The sequence below is a fragment of the Amphiura filiformis genome, chromosome 1 (assembly GCF_039555335.1).
Source record: "Amphiura filiformis chromosome 1, Afil_fr2py, whole genome shotgun sequence".
Classification (NCBI taxonomy): Eukaryota; Metazoa; Echinodermata; class Ophiuroidea; order Amphilepidida; family Amphiuridae; genus Amphiura; species Amphiura filiformis.
This window is the reverse complement of record NC_092628.1, coordinates 77887869-77900192: the sequence shown is the minus strand read 5'-3', so window position 1 is coordinate 77900192 and position 12324 is coordinate 77887869.

The following is a 12324-nucleotide window of genomic DNA, read 5'->3' as shown; positions in this document are numbered from 1 at the left end:
TCAAAAGGTTATCAGTCTGAGGACTAATCCGCTACGCCACGCTGCCATTTCGCAATCGAAGTAACAAGTTTTGTTCTTTTATAGTAGTCAGGTATCGGGGAAAGTGTAAACTTGAAGAGTGCTTGCACGAAAGGTCATGAGTTCAAATCATCCTCCAGACACGCTCCATAAGATATGCAAATGCATGGAGTACAAAGAATTACTTTGATCAAAACCAGTTAAACAGGTGATTGGTATTGTACTCCGTGCATTTGCATGTCCTCTGGCGCGTGTCTTTAGGATGGTTTGAACTTTATGATCTTCCATGCAAGCACCCTATAGTAGAAACAGCAAAATGTATCAGTTTACCATAATGACAAAATGGTTCAAAATCGACATTTTATGTTTTTAGGCCGCATCTCACGAAGCGTCACGTTCGTTTACATTTGCTATACCAATTGAAAATGTTTTATTGCAAAAGGAATGAAACATTCGTTTCATATATGAAATTTGTTAACAGTTACGTTTACCAATTTCAATTGAAATAAATACGCATAAACAACTCATTTCTGAATATTATTTATATTAAAATACGCTTTTGCGATGAGAAAAAAAAACAAGAGAAGAAAAAAGAAAACAACAATTGAATATACTTTTAAAAAAAGACCACCAATGGGACTCGAACCACATCGGTCAATAGTCAAAAGGTTATCCGTCTGAGGACTAATCCGCTACGCCACGCTGCCATTTCGCAATCGAAAGTAACAAGTTGTGTTCTTTTATAGTAGTCAGGTATCATAAGGGAAAGTGTAAACTTTATGCTTGAAATGGTTACATGTATCAGTTTACCATAATGACAAAATGGTCCAAAATCGACATTTTATGTTTTTGAGGCCGCATCTAATGAAGCGTCACGTTCGTTTACATTTGCTATACCAATTAAAAATGTTTTATGCAAAAAATGAAACATTGATTTCTATATATAAATTTTTAACACTTTACCGATTTTGACTATTGAAAAAAACACAATATATTTATTTCGATTCGAAATGGCAGCGTGGCGTAGCGGATTAGTCCTCAGACTGTTAACCTTTTGGCTATTGACTGATGTGCATGGTTCGAGTCCCAATGGTGGTCTATATTTTTTCTTTAAGTGTATCAAATTGTTGTTTCTTTTTTATTTAATTTTTTTCTCATCGCAAAGCCGTATTTTGTTATAAATAATATTCAGAAATGAGTTGTTTCAAATTGTTACATCATAATCTTTCTGATTCGCTCGGATGTGCCTATACTCAGCAAACACAAGTTTTAGAGAAAACATAAATTTTACACGTTAGGTTATATCATAAAGGGTACCAAACGTTTTAATAACATTCAAAAAAACATTTTGGAAAACATGCTGCAAAACATTGCGATATTGTACGAAAAATGCATTTGTAGTGTTTTTGAGTTATGAGACAAAAACGAAAATTGACTCAGTATCATACAGAAGAGGGCCATAATTACAAAACTTGTGTCATTTAGCAAAGGAGGTGTTGTCAGTGACCACTCCCTAAATAACTCAACATTTTTATCAACAATTTTATTATGATTCAAAAGGATATTATCTACTCTCTAATCGTGTGCAATATGAAGCTCATACAACATTCTGCTTTTGAGTTATGGACAAAAACGACATTTTAGAGCAGTTTAGAGCCATAATTATAAAACGTGTGTAATTTAGCATATGAGGTGGTTTCAGTGACCACTCCCTAAATAAACCATATTCTTTATCAACAATTTTATTATGATTGCAAAGCATATAATCCCCTCTCAAATCGTGTGCAATATGAAGCTCATACAACATTCAGTTTTTGAGTTATGGACAAAAACGACATTTTAGAGCAGTTTAGAGCCATAATTATGAAACGTGTGTAATTTAGCATATGGGGTGTTTTCGGTGACCACTCCCTAAATAAACCAAATTCTTTATCAACAATGTTATTATGATTGCAAAGTATATAATCCACTCTCAAATCGTGTGAAATTTGAAGCTCATACGACATTCCGTTTTTGAGTTATGAGACAAAAACGAAATTTAGATGAAATATTTTGCAATATGTAGAGACAATCAACGAAAAAAGTCCTTGGAACGCTTGGCACACTCTGTCGAAATTCCGTGCAGAATTTCTTATGTTCATGGAAATGACCTATACTGTGTTTGAGAAGAAACATGACATCTACAACAATGATTTACCCTTCCCCTCTCCCCATCAAGCAATGTTGGAACACATTGGGGAACCGCTGAAGACATTGGCATTTCTCAACATTGCACGGGGGAGAGGGGTGACAGTTTTCCGTTATTTACACGCAAGCGTTCCAAGACTTTTTTCGTTGATTGTAGGTTAGTCCGTATTAAGAGACGCACGCTTGAGGTTCATGAAAATCCACGGTCCAAACCTAGAAAAATTAGCGTGTTATTATAGGGGATTTTAATCTTCTGTCCCTCCTATCTCCATGTGAATTTTGTATGACCTACCCCCCCCCCCCCCATCGCGGGTTGCCATTTTCATTACACCCTTCAGACTTGTGTTCGGGTTTCTGTAGAGATTCATCAGTGTTCGGGTTTGTTTTAATTTGACATGTAGGCCTATATATAGGCCTAACCATATTTGTCATAATTAAGCGCTATACCTAAATGTATAGCTATGCTATATATTATTATGTAATATCATGTACATGTAGGCCTATAGGGTGGGGTGGGTGCAGAGGTGTGTAAGGTGGGTAGTGGGGTGTATGTAGGGAAACTTTGGTGTGGTAATCAACACACTTTAACCATGACTTTCAATGCAAGGCTTATTGTTGCCACAAATGTTTTTTTTTTCCTTACGGTTATTTAATAAGTTTTTATAAACTTCCATGTTTAACCTGGTATTGTTTTGGCTGCTTCATTAGGGCCTATGACTTTCGGTGGGTTTCCAAAAGCAGTTTCAAACAAACACAAACAAAAGGCACCATACCCAGTCACCTTCATGACAATTGAAACACTACGTCAAGTATTAACATCCAAGTTATTCTGTTTTTAGGCAAGCAATTTTAAATAATTGCTTGAACAGGTTTTTGTTTAAAAACAAAAACCTGTTTAAGTTAACAATGAAAATGAATGGTTCTTATAAGGCACAATCTCTGATGAGGAACTCAAAGCGCGTAAAGCACGAAATTTACAAACAAACATAAAAACAATCAATTTATAAAGATGTTTAAAAACAAAAACCTGTTTCAGTTAACAATGATAATGAACGGTTCTTATAAGCCACAATCTCTGATGGTTCTTATAAGGACAATCTATTTCTGGCGTTTAAATAACGAAAGTCTGGGGCGTTACGCCGGGGCGTTACGAAGGTTATTTCTTTGGAAGTGTGTTCCAAACAGTTTGCTTGATCATAAAACATACAGCGTAATATAATGTTTTGTAAAAGAAAGTTTTGTTTAAAATATTGCCCAATTGCATGTAAGCCTTCGGGCAAAGTTGTTTTGAGGAGAAGTAAATTTCAACACATTGGTCCGAATCACTCACGTGATGATGAAATATCCTCATCGTGCTATAAACATGATCAGTATAGGAGCGCTATTAGGCCTGGGAATTTCGTTGCTATATTGAAGTTCTGGCAACACTGTATCATGCCGGTATTCCTATTAAACCCAGGGATATCGATCCACAATGCTAGTATTATTAGCCTTATATTTCACGCGTTGATTTTGAAAAAATTTCAGCCGGTGAAAAAATGGTGAAATCAAAACGTAAATTCTGACAAAACTATGATATATCGCTCGCGGTGATGTGCGTTAGAAAGTTGGGAAAAATCCTTCATTAGCGTACTATATTACTTTGAAAAGGTAAAAGGTTGATCCAAGAAAAGGCTCGCGGGCAGAGTTTAAGCCTATCAAAATCGAAAATCTTACACGAAATGACTGAATTTCACGCCTAAGTTTAACACTAGGATTTGAAAAAAAAAAAATAAGTATCAAGCACTACAATTTGACCTGACATTTACTGAAAAAATGAAAATGATTGCATTTCATTTGGCCGAGAAAATTAATTTTACATTGAAAAGGTGTAACTCAAAATTTAGCTCGTTTCAACACCAAATTCGATCGTTTGTATTGCCACATTAAATGACTGAGTGAGCCTTGCTAAACAAAAGAATCGGTTGTCCAGGCTGCTAACTGTGATGATGCGCAGTGATTACACTGCGAATACAGATCATCGATTGAATCTCTGGAAAGGTTTGAAAATGAGTTAGTTTCATAAAATTCTTATATTTCAAGAACGTTGAGGTTAATTGTCAAAAATCAAAAAGTATATGATAGCTGATTTATTCCTCAACCACACCAATTATTTGGTTATGTTTAGTCGTGGCGTTAAAATACCCAAACAATGAAGTTTCCGACGATACAGTTCTTTTAAGGACACCCGGTAGTAACATTTTCGACAGAATTTTACATGTATAAAACAGCTAAGAAATTTTCAGTAGCCACAGGTGAATAATTAGGGGAACAGTTAATTGTCAGTTTTTCCGCCTTCTACATCAAGGGGAAAAATCCTTCCAAATTATTAAAACTGCAATATAGTCTAACATAATGTTCTTTAAGTGTTGGCGAAAGTGTTTGAAAAAAATGTTTTACCAATTGTGTTTTCAAAACCAAAACCCAAAATATATCCTGTTTAAAACGGTTTAAAAACATTTTGGGTTTGCTGGATATGACGATATTTTAAAAGTTGCAGATTACAATAGAACCCATTTCCTATTTTTATTGTTACGACAATATTATTGAACATGATAATCCAACACAAACTTACTTGCTCTCAAAAATGTTATTCCCTAAGGGTACTAGAGATCCTCCTGCTCAAAATGCATTTATGAATTGGAATGCATTCATGCATCATGAAGAGAAAAAAGTTTCCATGGCTTTCTTACTTAAAGTCTGACGCCTTACTGCGTTAATTAGGCACTTGAATAAGATAAAGTAAAATATAATATAAACTTCAAAATGCTGTGTTTATTTTCTTTGTTAACATACACATTTGGTAAAGATTGAATGGGAATTATATGTATAAAATAGCACGAACGTTTGGAGAGACATCAAACAAATAATCTAGACATAAAAAGATAATGTCATTGCATAAGACAAGAAATTTCTGCGTCGTAATGTTTTGTGCAAGTTGCGTGCAACATAATCATTTGGAATCTGTTTAATGTAATTGCAGCTGTAATCCGGCTAGAATGAAGATTTAGAGTACGCCGGAAGTGCGTATCTTTCTCAAAAGGGAATATTTTCTTAATGTTTACATGCTAAAGTCTGGTTTATGAAAGCAATTTTTGGTTTGGTTTCAAATTGTCAACTGTACAAGGACTTCGTATGTAAAGAATTATGCTTGTTGTCTCCAAGTCTACAGTGGACAAGGACAAGACTTTGGGGTTGACTTGAGTATCACTGTTATAAAGATTGTTATTACCTTGTTGTAGTAATTAATATCCTAAAGCAGTTATTATTATCCTATATATGTTTACATATTAAAGTACTGTACAATCATACTATACTTTTCATCAAGTATTCACTTGTTGTGACTTTATCAGTGTTGTTGTTGTGTATATTTGGAAACTTGGAAGAGGTGATTTTGGCCGGGTATTTGTTAGACGTCCTAGCTGTTACAGGTTTTGGAGTGTTTCCAGTGGCACAGTTTTTACCAATCAGTTGGGCTTGGGCCAAATTTTAAGTTTGCTATACTTTGCCAAAATTATTATATATTATTAGTAACAACTTACTATCAGTGAGGTTTTCTGATGATAACGAGGTAAAATTGAAGGACCGCCTAACTGTGGAGCTCTATGGAGGATTTGGCAAATTCCCCTGTTTTAATCAAAAATGTTAAATTTGAATGTAATTAAAGCACTTCAGGCTTAGTCTTTTACGAGGTATTTAATTCCTTTAACCCTAATACTATGAAAGGAGGAGGGGTTCATCCGGCATAAGACGCGGGCGTTTGCGCCCAAACGACGTAAGCTAATCGTAGATCCATCCTTTGCGCTCATTCAAGTGAACAAATTGCTACCCCAGTAGTAGTGGTCGTGAGATCCACCATAGGTATCTATTATAAACTACATGATTTTGATTTCACTCTTGTAAAATTATTGCAAAAGATATCGACATTTTACATGAGAGTTAGGTTTAACCCTAGAACTACTGAGCCATTATTTTATAACACGGACTACGAGGGGGTGTTGCAACGCCGTTATTTTCAATTATGAACGTCATAATACCGTTATATTTGGTACCAATATGGGTTTCTTCTCAAGTGATAAATAAAGTACAAACATTCCCCATATAATATCGCTATGACGTCATAATGTGAGGGCGCCCATGCGAAATTTGGGAAGTTCTGGCTATGTACAAAAGTATAGGCAAAATTCTACGAAAATGCGGTTTTTCACCAAAGTTTCTTCTAAATATAAAAGAAAATGACTATTTCAAAATATGGGGACATGTTTGTACTTATTTTGGTGTCACTAGATAGAGACGACCCATAGTTATACATTGGTCTGAAACCTATGAAACATAAGATATTTTTGTGGAACATGTAGGCTTTGCTGATATAAGATCTGAAACTAAGCTCTGGGCTGAAGACTTCATATCTACTCCACTCTTACTCCTGTTAATATCTTTAGTTAAGATCAAAGACTTCCTGGTGAAGCCATTCGAGGAGAGCATAGCATCTAAATTCATCAGCTCTAGCTTTAACCAACCGCAGTTTAGTACTGCCACCAAAAGAGCTAGCCGCAGAAAAGCTCGTGCCTTCAAGACAGCCCGCAAGACCAACAAGCAGAGAGACTGGCTCAGTTACAGGCGTTTGAAGGAGTCGCAGACAGAGTACCGTCAGACTTACAGCAACTATATACCTAACCAACATGAAATGTAGCGACCCAGGAAACAACAAGGGACTGGGAGCTCTGATTAAAGCTAGGCGCTGTGATCAGGCCGGTGTAGCACTACCTCAACATGCTCAAAGAAGGCAACCTGCTGCCCAGTGACATGTTGTCCAAACCAGTGAAACCACCATCTTGAACCGCCAGTTCTCATCAGTTTTCACCAATGATGAAACCGCTGAGCTTCCTAACATTCGACCTGGTCTCCATCCGCCAATGAAAAGTGAACTGAGGCCCATACTTGGTCCAGATGGTGTCCCAGCCATGCTGCTGAAACAAATAGCTGAAGAAGTTGACCAGCCATCACGCTTCTCTGTCAAGTTTCACTCGATCAGGGTTCTGTTCCACCTACATGGAAGCCATGTCATTCAAGAAGGGCTGTAGGTCATTATCATCCATCTATAGACCGAAGGCGGCGGCGGCGGCGGCTATATGACATTATAATAGAAAAATTAGGGAGGTTAGTCTCAAATGACGTTAAATTTATACTTTGTATTTTGGAGGTAATTTTTTGGAGGATCATAATCAAATACAACTTGTAAACCTGAGTAAATGTGAATTCAGCATACTCAAATTTAAAAAAAATAATAAGATAATAGTTATCATGGTCATCGCCGACTCAAGATGCCTCAATCATCTTTGTGCATTTGCCAAATCTGAGATTGTTGTCGTCTCATCTATGTCTATAATAGTAGTCAATCAAGTGAAATCTGTTACCGTTTACGCATGTGCATATTATGTTTTCAGTTTCATTACTGGCATCTCTCAAATGTGAGGACAATGTTATTAAAGAATTAGTCAGCATCTTGTGCTACATCAAATGCTTGCATTTATTCTTTATGTGTTATTCTGCCCTATTGGCAAAAAGAGCATCAAAAAATCAAGGATGTTTAACAAAAAAGGTAAGCTATTCATTCTTCTTTTGTCATTTGGTATGTTAAAAATTTTGAACAGGGCGAAGCATTCTAATGATATTTTATTTATATTTTTGAAAAAAAATCATGTAAGTATAAAATTGCTATTTGGCATCGTTGAACAAGTTTTTTTTTAAATGTGACTCATCCGAGATACCCTATCATATTTGAGATTTGGGCATCAAATGAGATTTTGGCATCATTTCTCATAACCCGGGTAAAATTGTAAAATAGTTGGTGTGAACAAAAAAGATGGTAGTATGGTATAATACTCGCCAAGATCGTTACTGTGATCCCTGCTATCTAAACCACTGGAGTAATTTAACGTATTTTGTTTTGATGATAGAAAGCAAATATTTTAAATTAATATATGTATCTGTTTATTTAATTATTTATTTTGAATTTTTTTATACCTCTGCAGATACTGTACTAAGACTAGTAAGAGTTGCGAATGTGTCATTGATATTTAAATTGGCGATCTTGGTTTGGGCTCATGTTAGTTTTACAGGTAAATAATGCATAATTATATTTAAAAAGTTTTTCACCTTTTTGTTATAACGAGCATGCTTAAAGCTAGTAGTACTCAATAAGAACTCCCAAAACATATGATTTAATCTGGAGAAGATTGTTGTATAAACACTATGAATAATTCCATATGTGCGCTGTTTCCAGGGCCGGATTTACCATTGGGCCAGATGAGCCTGGGCCCATTGCCACCAAATTTTTTGGGCCCCAAAATTGCCCTGTGCATCTTCCATTTTAACCCAAAAACACCATGTTTATGGGCAAAAATAGGGGACAAAATTGTAAATTTTTTCGCGCTTCGCGCGCACTGGCCTGTTACGTAGCAAAATAATTCAGCTTCAATTTGGGTAGACTATGCCATAGTCGATTTTTGATAAATAAAAATGTTATTAATCATGATGAACGCATTCAGTTGAACTCGAAATTATACTGATATTTATTACATCAAAATACTAGTATAAAATGGTTATGAAAAAGTTTATATAATTATATTTGTGACAGTAAAAGTAAAGTATAGGCCCTACGTAGGCTTATATTATTGAATGCAACATATCATAATGGCATAATTATAATGACACTTCAATACTGAACAATTCTAATTTTAGAATCTGCCAGTTTATTATCCGAAAAACCGACTATGGACTTTCACTTTTAAGCAGAACTTTACCCCCTGTTTACCCCGGGACTTCGTTCTCTAAAACACACTGTCAATCATACTTGTTTATCAACAAAATCTAACCACAAGACTAAGCATGGTGGTACAATACGCGCTAGATGCGTACGTTCATCCGCCAGCACAAAAGCGCCGCATTCCCTAGATAGTTGTGTACCATGTATAGTTAATGGTACCAGTACGTGTCGGGAGGATTTAAACAATAACGAGATCTGGGCGACCAATCACAAGCCAGATTCATTTAAAGATGCATTACATCATGACATGAGTCAGCTGAAGATATGAGTAATGAGTTTGCTACATATTTCCAAAACAAAATGGCTAAAATCTATGAAGATCTTGAACAAGAAGTGTCTTGCACTGGTACAGTAAGGGTGAACACTGACATGTATGACCATGATGTTTCTAATATATGTGAACTCTCTTTTCGCCAGCCCATTCGGGGCTGGTACCTGTTTCAGGTTTGGGGTCAGTTTACTCAAGAGATTATATTTTAGTGGTATTGGAATGATTTTTTTTTTTTTTTACTTTTTGTGGTTAAATTTTTTTATAAATATTTTAATTCGATTTGTTAGGAAAAGTAAGTATGTTTTGCCGTTTCAACGAACGAAAACGAGTGAGTATTACCAAAGTTATGTTTGAACTAATTAATTATGACTTTAAAAGTTTAAAGGCCTAAATGTAACAATAATAGTTAATATATATAGCATCATATGGTCAGCAGAAGAAAATCTGACATTATCTATGATGTCATATCAGTGTCCTTGACCGGGGTCCTTACTCCTTGACCACTGAACAGCGTGATATCATGTTGATAACAGATCTATAGAATCAAAATCTTCATCATATCCCCGGATCATATCACAGATTCTCAACAATCTGTGATCATATGGACCATATTGATGTGAAAGTAGTTATCTATCATATCCTGTGTCGTTTTATGGATAAAAATGACTCAAAATGTTATTGATGAAATGGTTGCTATCATAAACATCAGTTTTGTCTTTTCAACGGGAAAAATCCGATGCAAAATAAAGTTTTTAGGGCCTAGCTATAATATGGGCATAATTTATGCATATAGTATTGAACAATGTACCCCATTTGACATGCACTTACAGATAAATAAATTGTCTTACTTTATTAATTTAATAACTTCTTTATTATAAATAAAATGACACATAACTATTTGATTCATAAAATTACATTCAACAAAATGATTGAAGAGAAAACACACAAGGCACTAGGCAGACTGTTATAGAATGGAGTATGTAAGATGCCATGTCCATAGCTTCGCAGGAGTTTCCGACTAGCAATCAACATGATCAGCACATTCAGAAAAACACAGTTTAAGAGTGAAGATTGTAGTGAGTAACCAGTCCTTTATAAATGTGCTGGCCACTATCTATTATAATATAGTAGGCTTAAACTATACATTGCGAATTAATTAAGTTATTTTAAAATAAAATGTACATGTAAGTTAACTCAAACCGGCAGTGTATATATCGAAAGCAGTGAAATCGGACATTCCTAAGCGAAGATATTGAGTTCGTAAGTTCTGGTATTACAAAATTGGAAATTGAGATATCGTGGGTAAAAAGCTGAAAAAAAAAAAAAACCAACAACAACAACAACAACAACAAAACAAACAGACCAGAACAATTTGGAGTACATGTAATGAATTAAAAGAGTTGACATGAGATTAGGAATTAATGTTTTCTGCTGTTTCAGTGTGCATGTTCTCATCGTTGATGGTTTGGTGGACTGTCATGTAGATGTAAGCGTGATCCTAAAAATGCCTTTCACATTGACCAAAACTAATTACAAGACCTCTTCTACATTGAGGCTGGCTTTCCCTTTAAAGGGAATTTTTATTATGATCATGTTACAGAAGATGATGTTAGAGATCTTGTACAAGGTAGTGCAACAAAAAGTTGCTTGTTAGATCCTATTCCTACCTGGTTACTGAAAGAAAACATGTCTGTATTTTTGCCTGTAATAACTTGCATCATAAATACATCCATTTCCTCAGGTGTATTTCCCAGCTCACTGAAACATGCCGTCATAAACCCCCCTGAATCACGACCTTCTGCTGAGTAGAATGTCGCATGAGATCGGGGTGACTGGGATTGCTCTTGACTGGTTGAGGTCCTATTTTACTGGTAGAACAACAACTATTGTGATTGATGGCGTCTACTCAATGGCAAAGACCATGGACTATGGACTACCTCAGGGCTCAATTTTGGGCCCCCGAGGTTTCACAGTGTATACAATTCCAATAGGCAGGATCATCAAAAAACACTCGCTTTCATACCACATGTACGCGGACGATATACAGATTTTCGGTAGTTTTGAGCCATCAAACCCATCATCAATTGAAACCGCTTTGTCATCAATAACATCTTGTATCAAAGAAATCAGAACATGGATGACATTTAATTTCTTGAAATTAAACAACGACAAAACGGAATTCTTGGTTATATCATCACCTCACTTCAAACGCCAGATGCCTGATATATGCCTTCACATTGGAGATGACATCGTCCACCCCTCCACTAGTGTCAGAAACCTGGGCGTTATCTTTGATGATGTTATGAGTATGTTGCCGCATATAACTTCACTGTCAAAGAACATCACATATCACTTACGCAATATTACTCGGATCCGTCGTTTTCTTGATAATGAAACATGCACCCATGTTGTTCGATCTCTTGTGCTGTCACGTCTAGACTATGGGAATGTACTATTAGCAGGAACTAATGCAACTTACATCATGAAATTACAACGCTTGCAGAACTGGAGTGCAAAATTAATTTTCTCTGCTTCTAAGTACGACCATGCCAGCCAGTATTTGCAAGAACTTCATTGGCTCCCTGTGAAGCAGAGAATTTTATATAAGATCAAGCTCTATGTGTTAAAATGTCTGCATGGATATGGACCAAATTATCTCATTGAATCAATTTCATTATACAACCAAACTCGTCTCGGCTTGCGTTCTGCAACAGACACTACACGTCTCTCTGTACCAAAATTCAACCCCAAAGGCCTGCAATCAGCTTTCGACAAGAGTTTTTCTCTCGCCGCACCTGCACTCTGGAACTCACTTCCATCTGAACTCCGTACTGCTGTTTCTCTGCCAAGTTTCAAGAAAGGTCTCAAAACCTTCCTGTTCCCACAATAATCTGGTGGCTTTGTTTCAGCTTTATTTTGCCTTTCAATTATTTTTGTGTTCCATCTTGGCGCCGTGGTCTTTATGAAATGGCGCCCTATA